Source organism: Chionomys nivalis, chromosome X, assembly GCF_950005125.1.
Source record: "Chionomys nivalis chromosome X, mChiNiv1.1, whole genome shotgun sequence".
NCBI classification, from domain to species: domain Eukaryota; kingdom Metazoa; phylum Chordata; class Mammalia; order Rodentia; family Cricetidae; genus Chionomys; species Chionomys nivalis.
In genome coordinates, this window is record NC_080112.1 from 62435479 (window position 1) to 62446903 (window position 11425).

An 11425-nucleotide genomic window follows, 5' to 3' on the forward strand; every position below is an offset into this window, starting at 1 on the left:
TGTGAAAGAGGCCTGGATAATGGAAACTTGGGCTGGTCCATGGCTCACAGGACTAACTCAACCCTAAACTTGATCCCATCATTAGCATGCTGTGTGACCTAAGACTAGGCTCCTAGCCTTTCTGTGTCTCAGTTATTTTAGTGCCAAGTGGAGATGGACAACTTCTCTCCCTTACATTTGTGACGATTAAATAAAATAAATCTTATCTAATGCAACTATAAGACGCTTTTGGCCCTCTTTAGTACATGGTAACAGTTCATCTAGAAACTCAAGCCAGTTTGATTCCGGAGGTAATTATCATTAGATTTCTTGAGCTCCAACCATCACAAGGATTTCCCAGCTTGTTGAGCACTGTAAGGTGTTATACAGGCCTCTCTGTGAAATTCCAAGCCCGTTCACAGCAGCAGCACTTGGAAGCTTGTTAGAAATGCAAATCCTTGGACTCCATCACAGTCCCAGTGAAAGGAACACCTGGGAGGTGAGGCCCAAGGACTTAACCACAAATTCTTCTAGATTCCTATCTTCAAGAGGTACAGCTTAATCCTTCCCTCACCCCGAATGTGGGTGGCTAGGTTTGGCAGTAGCTTTTAACAAATAGATTACGGATAGACATAATGAGATTGCCCTCAGCAATTAGGTCAGAAAACTACTGGGTCCCACAAAATTCCTGACCATCATGCCTCAAAACTATCAACGTCATTAAAAGCAAGGAAAATTGGAGAAGGTGGCATGGCAGAGAGGAACCCAAAGAGATTATGACAACTAAATGTAATGGACTCTCCTGGATGGAATTCTGGGGTAAAAAGAAGAAGAAGTAGAAGGAGGAGGAGGAGGAGGAGGAGGAGGAGGAGGAGGAGGAGGAGGAGGAGGAGGAGGAGGAATATTAGGTTTAAAAACTAAGGTCCTGGACTCTGGACCAAATGTTTTTAATAATCATATATATTGGTTCATGAGTTATAATAAACGTACCAGCATGCTTAGCATCCATTTCCTTTCCCTCTTTTTTTCTCCCCTCCCCCTTCCCTTCTCTCCTTCTCTTTCTCTAATTTTTCCTCCTCTCACTCCCCTTCTTTCTCCTCTTCCTCACAGTTTGGAAGCAGATGCTCCCACTGAATAACCTGGAGACACCATAGCTCTGGTTCGAGGCCTTGATTCATACCCTAATACAATCTCTGACTCTATGTTAAAACCCTTAGCCAAGGGAGATACCCTGGGACACTTAAAACCCAAATTTCCAGTTTGTGGCCATAAATGCTTGTTTCCAGCTGCTAAGCTGGTGACGATTTGTGATGCAAAAAGAATGAACTCATATGCAAGCCCCCAGGATTTTGATATGTGAGCCCCTCTCCACCCTAAATCTACATCCCTCCTATCAAATGCCTCAGATTGCAGTTAATCACTTAAATAGGAAGGGAAGCCTTCCCTATCTGAGAAGTCCATCCCTCCCCCACACTACATGGTTTCCTAATAAATAATACTTCCCATTCTAACCTTCCCAACAATGTGCTATACCATTATAAATGCTCCCTTTCATACTAGTGTTCTGCATAAGTACCTATCATTATTTAAAGTCACAAAAATATTCATCAAATGTTGTAAGAGGCCCCTTGTTTGTCCCCAGCTGCTCAGCCCCGAAATAATCACACAGAAACCATATTATTTGCAAAGCTGTTTGGCCAATGGCTTAAGCATATTTCTGGCTAACTCATATCTTAAATTAACCCATCTCTATTAATCTGTGTATTGCCATGAGGTTGTGGCTTACTGGGTAAAGTTCCAGCGTCTGTCTCCAGCAGGGCTACATGGCTTCTCTGACTCTGCCTTTCTTCTCCCAGTATTCAGGTTAGTTCTCTCTGCCTACATCTATTCTGCTCTGTACAGGCCCAAGACAGTTTCTTTATTAACCAATAGTATTCACAGCATACAGAGGGGAATCCCACATCAATCAAATAAAAATGCACAAAACTGGACCTGGAGATCATATGGCCTACCTGTAACTCCAGCTCTAGAAGATCAGATGCCCTCTTCTGACCTCTGTTAGTAGCTGCAGACACATTTTAATAATCTCTATAAAACGCATCATCTCTTTCATTGGTAACTACTCTCACTCTTGTTCACATCTCCATGAACTGTATTTATGCTTTGGATAAAAAAATAGACCATGTGGGGGCTTGAAGAGATGGCTCAGTGGTTAAGAGCATTGCCTGCTCTTCCAAAGGTCCTGAGTTCAATTCTCGGCAACCACATGGTGGTTTACAACCATCTGTAATGAGATATGGCCTGCAGACATACACACACAAAGACAGAATATTGTACACATAATAAATAAATATTTTAAAAAATTATAAAAAAATAGACCATGTTAGTTGCAATAATGAGAAATATGGGCTAACCTGAAAACTAATGAGCTTAATTCTGATTCGTAGCTTTAGTTCTTGGTTCAAGACAAGATGCTGTTATGAGGTGCCCATAAGAGATGGACACATAGACAGAATCTTAACAATTGTGTTTTTATTTTATCTTGTTTTGTTTTGTTTGTTTATTTTTTAAGACCAGGTTTCTCTGTACATCCCTGGCTGTCTTGGAAGTCAAGGTGTAGATCAAGTTGTCCTTGAACTCAGAAATCCACCTGCCTTTGCCTCTTGACTAAAGGCTTGCCACCACACCCAGCTAGAGTAAGGGCTAGATAAAGGCAAAAAAAACTCCTCCTAGTATCTTGGCAGTTGCAGGGGAGGTTTTGTGCAAGCAAGCAGATTAACAGAAGCTAAGATAAGCAGTTAGGTGGAGGGAGTGGGGTTTCTGCACAAACAAGTGATTTAACAGAAGTTAAACTAAGTTAACTGGGGCATCTTGACCTCAGGTTGGATAATTTTTCACAGGGCTTCCCAATCAAGGGGATTAAATTCTAGTCAAACCTAATGTGCCTTTAGCAAGAACAGAAGTGGCGGAGGAAACACTGTACTCTCTTGACCTGTCACAACACCTGATAAAAGTTAAGCCAATGGAGAAGGAGGAAACATTTTGTAGGGCCTTGAAGCTTCTGAAACAGTCCTCTTAACCTCCAACAGTTTTCCTTCTCTCTACCTTCGCCTTATCTCTGAGTGCAAGCAAAGAAGAAAGTAGTAACAATTTGCAACATCTTGAGAGTAGGAGAAAGCTGGCATTGCAGAATGTAGAGCAGAAACTGGAAGAAAATAGGTCCTCAATGGTGGTATTAAGCTATTATCAAAGCAACCCCTATGCCTTCTCTGAACTTCAGGCTCTACGGGCCAGTACATATCCTTAGGATTTAGACAATCTTGAGTAGATTTATATTACTTCAAAACTGTACTGGCCTTCATGCCAAGAAGTCTCAAGATGTTAGAAATCTTTCACTAATGGTTAATATTAGGTTGTAGGGTTTTTTTTTTTTTAACTCTTTGTGGTCTCACCACCCAGCTCCCAAATAAATACATGGAGAATTATTCTTACTTATGAATGCCTGGCCTTAGTTTGGCTTATTTCTAGCTTGCTTTTCTAACTTAAATTATCCTTAAATTATATCTATTTGTAACTACATTTTGCCTCTGGACTTTTTATCTTTCTACCTTTCTTTCTTTTTTTCAAGACAGGGTTTCTCTGTAGCTTTGGAGCCTATACTAGAACTAGCTCTTATAAACCAGGCTGACCTCAAACTCACAGAGATCTGCCTGCCTCTGTCTCCCAAGTGCTGGGATTAAAGGTCTGTACCACCACTGCCCAGTTTTCCCTTTCTTTATTTTATATATCTTTCTTTCCTCCACGGCTGGCCCCTGACACTCTCCTCTCCTTCTCCTTTTCTCACTCCTCCTCTTCTTCTCCTAATTTATTCTTTCTGCCCAGCAGCCCCACGCATCCATCTCCTACCTAGCTATTGGCTGTTCAGCCCTTTATTAGACCAATCAAATGTTTTAAGCAAGCAAAGTAACATAGTTTCACAGAGTTAAGCAAATGCAACATGAAAGAATGTAACACATCTTTGCATCATTAAACAAATGTTCCACAGCATAAACAAATAGAACACATCTTCTGATGGAGGTGGTTCTTGTATTTTATCTGTTGCTTTTATTGGTTAACTAATAAAGAAAACTGCCTTAGCCCATTTGATAGGCCAAACCTTAGGAGGGTGGAGTAAACAGAAGAGAATGCTGGGAGAAAGAAGCTGAGTCAGGAGTCGCCATGATTCTCCCACTCCAGACAGACGCAGGTTAAGATCCTCCCTGGTAAGCCAGCTCGTGGTACTACACAGAATATTAGAAATGGGTTAGATCAATATGTAAGAGCTAGCCAATAAGAGGCTGGAGCTAATGGGCCAGGCAGTGATTAAAAGAATACAGTTTCCGTGTAATTATTTCGGGGCATAAGCTAGCCATGCGGGCGGTCGGGTGCTGGGGACGCAGCCCCGCCGCTTGTATTACAACAATCTTCAACTAGTATTCCACAATATTTCCCCCTTCTTGTCTAAATAAAAATGAAAGGTTTTTAATTTAATATAGTAAAACTATACACAACAAAAAGTTATCAAGTAAGAATTACATTTACAATATTCAGTCCATTTCAAATTCAGAGAAAATAATCCATGGTGAAGGCACATTTAGGGGTCCATGAGAAAACTGAGATAATGGCCAAGTCCTGGGAAGACCTTTCTTGATAGACATCACCTGTCAAGATTCAGGAGGTCTCCCCTAATCAAACCAGATCCATATTAATTCTGAAATAACCCACAGCCTCTTGTTTCTTGTGGAAACAAAAGCATAAACTCTTCCCCTAAAGCATTTTTAATTTCCATTTGACAAGTAGATTCTTTTACTTCCATTTTAAAGTTAAAACATTCTTAAAATATCTAGACTGGTTTATTTCAGCAGTCACTCTTTCAATCCCATGTTTCCCAGCAACTGTCTTTTGCTTATCAGCATTCAAAAAATTAAAAAAAAAAAAAAACACAATGGCATACAGGATCCAGATTCCCTATGTATTTCCCATCTCTATGTGACTTATTCTTTTTTTATATTACTTTATTTCTCTCTTTAAAGACTATTATTTTAAACTATTTCTTTCTATGACTGTCTATACCCATTTTCTTTCTTAAGCCTTTGCACATTGTTAAACACACTGTAGCTTAGAGTTTTTTCTTTCTGGATCTATCTATCTATCTTTAGTGCATATCTCTAGTCTTTTTTGTCTGCATGAGCAAAAAACTGCTAAATGGGATGGCTAGGACCTCCACTGCAGCTTTAGTGGCTGGTTCCACCCACCTCTTTGAGAGCCCGTCAGAGATGCATTTGACCAGGAACTGCATTTTAAATCACCCCTCCCCTATGATGGCATTGCAACAGGCATTTTTGGTTGGCTCTTTTTTTTTCTACTTAACATACTGGCTGCTCAAGGGCTTACTGTGAGGCTGAGACTCTTAAAGAAGCTGTATCTGTTTTGTTGTTTTTTTTTTTCCTCAGCTTTCTCAGACCCTATGTGGAAATTAGGGCTTCACGTTGGATTACCAAAATATAGGTTTTCTTTTTTCTTCTTTGAGAGCCTACCACCCAGCTCCAAAATAAACACATGAAGAGTTAGTCTTACTTATGAATGCCCAGCCTTATCTTGGCTTGTTTCTAGCCAGTTTTTCTAACTTAAATTATCCTGTCTTTAACTATGTTTTGTCTCTGGGTTTTTTTCTCTTCTTTATTGTATATATTTTTCTTTCCTTCTTACTACATTGATGGCCCCTGGTGACCTCCTCTTCTCCTTTTCTTGCTCCTCCCTCTCCTTCTCCGATTTGTTCTCTCTGCCTGGCAGCCCCACCTATCCCTCTCCTGCCTAGCTGTTGGCAATTCAGCTCTTTATTAGACCAATGAGGTATTTTAGGCAGGCAAAGTAACATACCTTTACAGAATTAAACAAATGCAATAAATGATTGCAACACATTTTAAACTAATATTCAACAACATTAGATATCTTGCTAGCTCTGCACATGAGAATTTAAGAGTTTGATTTAAAATAAAGTATTATAATGCTTCTTGTGCCCAAGATATAGAACAAAATCATATCATGTAATATCCATGAAAAGAAAAACAATAAGGGAGGGGGGGCCGAAGAGATTGCTCAGTGGTCAAGCTGCTCACTGCTTGTTCTTGCAGTGGACCCTGGTTTAACTCCCAGCCTTCATAGAAAGGCTCACAACAACCTGTAACTCCATTTTCAGGGGATCCTCCACCCTATTCTGGCCTCTGCAAGTACTGCACACAAGTGGTACTCTTACATGCATAAAGGCAAAACACTCATGCACATAAAATAAAAATAAACAAATAATTTTAAAAGAGATTGGTTAAATAAATTATGACACATACATTCAATAGTCAGTTATCTTGTTACTAAGGATTTGTTGTAAGGGCTGGAGAGGTGGTGTCACAGTTAAGACTACATACTGATCTTGTAGAGAACTGGAGTTTGGTTCTTAGCATCCATGTTAGGTGGCTCACAAGCAACTGTAAGGCCAACTCCAGGGGATTCTACACCCTCTTCTGGCCTCCACGGACACCACACTAGTGTGTACACACTTACATTCACATACACATATACACATAATTTTTAAAATATCTTAAAAATTCATTGTATGAAAATCCACACGGGAACATTAAAAATTCATCTGCTTTAAGAAAGGAAAAGCAAGATATAAAATTATGCACTAATTTTCACTTGAACTATTTATAAAGAAAACATATAAGCTTTGCATAGAATAAGGTATAGGAAAGATACAAAGCAAAATGCCAACGACTCAAGTCCTTAACTTTTTGAACCTGTTTTCTTATCAGTAAATAGGTGCTTCTGCCACCTGCTACTTGGAAAACTTGGCATTTCTTACACTAACAAGACCAATGATATCTTTATCCACCCAATTTGTTTGATAAGGTGCTACCTCTCCTCCTATCCCAACCAATATTGAAACTGAACCTGACACTGGGGCGGGATGTGGGGGAAGCACATCTTTGATCCCAGCACTTGGGAGGCACAGGCAGGCAGATCTCTGAGTGTAATGATTATATAGATTATTATATTATTAGTAAAAACTCAGGAGTTGGATATGGGGTTAAAACCTGATAGCTCAGAGAAACGGCAAAGAATCAAGCAGTGACCTCCCCCATCTCTCTCCTTCTTTGATCCAAAATACCACAAATCTTTCGAACCCCTCCCTACTACTTCCTGTGTCTCTCTATATGTCCTGGGTCCTCTAAAACCTCTATGACTGATTCTGGTCAACTAGTAGTAGTTCTATCCTCTGGTTAAAAGTAAACTTTATTGACAGTCTCAGTAGTGTCAGAGTATGATCAAAATATCCCACAACATCTGAGTTTGAGACCAACCTGATCTACAGAGCGAGTTCCAGGACAGCCAGGAATACACAGAGAAACACTGTTTCAAAAAACGAAAGAAAGAAAGAGAGAGAGAGAGAGAGAGAGAGAGAGAGAGAGAGAGAGAAATTGAACTTGACTTAGATGAATTTCCAAGTTGTTAAGATTTCCATCAGGGTCAAGGTCTCATTCAGTTGCCAAGGCTTTTCTCTCTGCCATGATTGATCTGAAGTCTTGTGTAAGGATGGGAGATGATGCCAAACCAAGTAGAGAGTAGGCATGTTCTATAAAATTAGAATTTCTTTACACGGATGAGCCTCATGGAAAAATCATAACTACAGCGCCCTCATCCTTGGTGCACATGACTGGTGGCAAGTGAGAAAGCACTACTTTCCTTTGCTCTAACACACTGAGGGCTTTAGAGTGCTTGCCATTGAAATCTGGACTCTCCCCACTCAAGAAAGATTCCTGAGGTAGGAGCAGGGATGGCCCTATAATCCCTGCACTTGGGAGGTGAAGGTAGGCGGACCAAGAGTTCATGGCCAACCTTAGATATATAACAAGTTCAAGGCTAGCCTGGGTTATAAAACCAATCTTTAAAAAACAAGAAAGAGGAGGAGGCATAGGAAGAGAAGGAGACAAAGATAGGTTTTGTTTTTGATTTTGGTTCTGGTTCTGGTTTGGGTTTTTTGAGACAGGGTTTCTTTGCATAGCCTTAGCTCTCTTGGAACTTGTTTTGATAATAGCCTTGTCCTTTGATAGCAATGTCAGCGCAGTCAGATTGATAATTTTGGTTGGATGGACCTTCAGCCATGTCATAGGCCACCAGTAAACTATCACCTTTCCCAACTAGGGAGTAGGATCAGCCCTAGATACACATAGCCCTACATGGTCCTCCTGCAAGATTAGGAAGTTCTATCATTTCCTGATGCTATGGTAATAGATGAGTTGTCTAACTTCTTGGAGCCTCGACTTCCTGATCTGAAAATGGAAGAGTGAAGTCATGAAGCTGTTCTTGTGAGTTTAGCGTGAGAACTGAAAAGAGTCCGCTCCAGCTGTCAATCATATTTCAGTTGTTTGAGGGGGGTCACTGCTGCTGTTTCACGTCCAAATAGCTGTCATAGTGTAGGCAAACATCTGACCTTGAAGTGTCCCTGTCAGATCTTCCACACTGTCTGAGTGTGGGGCAGTTACTTCATCTTTCCTCACCTGTAAAGTAAGGAAGTTGGACTTGAGCTGACCCCGGAAAAGGAGACCGTGGGTTGATTAGAGGAGCATTGGCTGCTATAATAAATTATTTACCCATGCCAGCATCGTCACCTGAGGCTATTGTGCCTTAGGCACTCACTAACTTATTCAGCAGATCCTAACGAAAGAGTTAGGACAAGTAACGTCCCAAGGAATAAGAAATCATTTTATTTTATTTGAGGAACTAATTTCCAAAGGCAAAGGAGAAAAAAAATAGTAAGGAAAGGGTTAAGTGCCTGCAGCAAAATGTTCAAATAAAAGCGATGTCTGTACTGAAGATGCTATTCAAAGTCGAGTTTAGAGCTCTGAAATTGCTCTGCAATTATTCCAGCTCTTATTCCCCAACAGAAAGCAGTCTTTCTTTTTTTTTGAGACAGGGTTTCTCCGTAGCTTTTGAAGCCTATCCTGGAACTAGCTCTTGTAGACCAGGCTGGCCTCGAACTCACAGAAATCCGCCTGCCTCTGCCTCCTGAGTGCTGGGATTAAAGGCGTGGGCCACCACTGCCCGGCCAGAAAGCAGTCTTAGGATACAAGTCAGGCTTGCACAACCTGTCGTACAGACCCTTTCTCTCTTTCCCTCGGGATGGCTTCATTCCCTCACTGTATTTTTTTTTTGTTTTTTGTTTTGTTTGTTTTTTCTTCTAAGCACTTCTGTTGTCACTAGTTCCAGTGAGGAGAGTCACTTCTTTCTCAGGTAAGTTTGGTTTGGCAGCACCACCCAAGCTGTTCCTGCTCCCATTCTGACATCATGCCACCTTCAGCATAGAAGTTTCACTCCCGTGTGTAGGCATAGGCAAGAAATTCCTTTTGGATCAAGCACAAGCTGAATTTCAGTAGAAAAAAAAAAGCAATGCTGTCTATTTCCCTTAAACTTTAACCCAGTGCTTTTTCTGGCAGCCTTCCTGGCTTCTCCCAGGCAGAAGACTTACCTGTTACCTTTATTACACTTCTCTGGGAACGTGCCTGCCGAACTATCATCCTATTGTCCTTCATCTGCACAGGTGTGGCCATGTCCCCAGCAAATGGCTGCTGTGTTCTCAGCGTACAGGAATGGCAGTGAACTTTTTCTTAACTCAGACTCCCTGGAGATCCAAAGTTTCTCCACCAATACCAAAAGGATGAGAAGAGGCCGGCAAAAGACCAAGTGAATTCACAATTCAAGTTTGAATAATCAGGACCTGGTGGACTTGGTAGCAAGCAAGGAGTAGAGAGCTCAGAAAAATCCGTGATGGGATGGTCTGGAAAAGCCAAGAATACAGCGAGAAGCTCTGCTGTGGTCTGAATGTTTGCGCGCTGCCCCCAGGACATACGCTGACGTATCCAACCTGCAGTGCACTGCAGCGAGTCTGGAGTCTCGTGACTGGGATTAGTACTCATGTAAAAGAGAATCCAGACAGCTACGATTTTCCTTTCACTATGAGTGGCCCCTGCAAGAAGATTCTGTCTGTGAAAAAACAGGACCTCCTAAAACACCACATCTGCTTGGCACCTTGATCTTGGCCTTGTAACCGCCAAAACTATGAGAAGTGAATTTCTGTTGTTTGTAAGTCATGCAGTCAATAATAGTATTCCGTTAGAGTAGCCCAAATGGAGTGAGTGTGTGTGCGTGTGCGTGTACATGTTCTTAACAGGGTTAGTGCACATGCGCACACTTCCCCAGCTGTGCTGCTTTTCCTGAAGACACCATCGTCGCTAGTGTCTGCCAGATGTGCTCCTGTTGTATTTACTTTTCCCACTGCTGTGACAATCCCTGACAAAATCAAAATAAAGGAAGAAAGGTTTATTTTGACTCACAGTCTGAGGCAGCAGTTCTCAACCTGAGGGTCAAATGACCTTTTTGCAGAGGTCAACTAAGACCATTGGAAAACATAGATATTTACATTACAATTCATAACTATCACAATTACAGTTACAAAAATAACTTTATGGTTGGGGTCACCACAACATGAGGGACTGTACTAAAGGGTCACAACATGAGGAAGGTTGAGCTGCACAGGTGTGAGAGCATGTAATCAACCCAATATGGCAGGAATTTAGCACAGCTGGTCCCATTGCTCCCACAGTCAAGAAGCAAGAATAAATGAATGCTAGCACCCCACTTCTTTCTCCTTTATTTTTCCTTTTTATTTAGTCTTGGACTCTAGGCTGTGGGATAGTGCCACCCAGTTTCAGAGCTGGTCTCAATTCAACTTCTCTGGAAATGTCCTCACAGATACACCCCAAATTGTATCTCCTAGGTGATTCCGAACTTGGTTACCTTGACAGTGCAAATGAACCCTCACAGCCCCTATTATCCAGTATGGAGGCAGATTTCTGCTAAGCTGCCGCTGATTGTACAGTCAAGAGATTCTTTTGAGCCCTATGTAACGACGTAAATGAATGCAGACAGATTATAAAAATATATACAGCTTTAATGGGGAAATAGACTTACAGGACCACAGGTTACTGCAGAGAACAGGAAAGCAGAAAAAAGAGGGCTGCTGGGATCACACCAGCAGATTTATCAGTAAACATTAGCCCGAGGCGAACATGCCCCCTAATGGGTGGGGCTATATCCCTACATCTCCCTCTTTTGTCTAAATAAGACAGAACTAAACCAAATACAACTATATACAATAATAACAAATAATAAATATAACAAACAATATTGAGAACAAAAGTTTTGCTAAACATTCTATCTCAAGGAATCTAAATAACAGAGAGAGTAACTACAATTATATAATCTTCAACTCCGTCAAAGATCTGAGAAGGGAATAAATATTACTTAACAAACGAGAGATATCCAAAATGTGTAACAGTTGACAGAGACAACT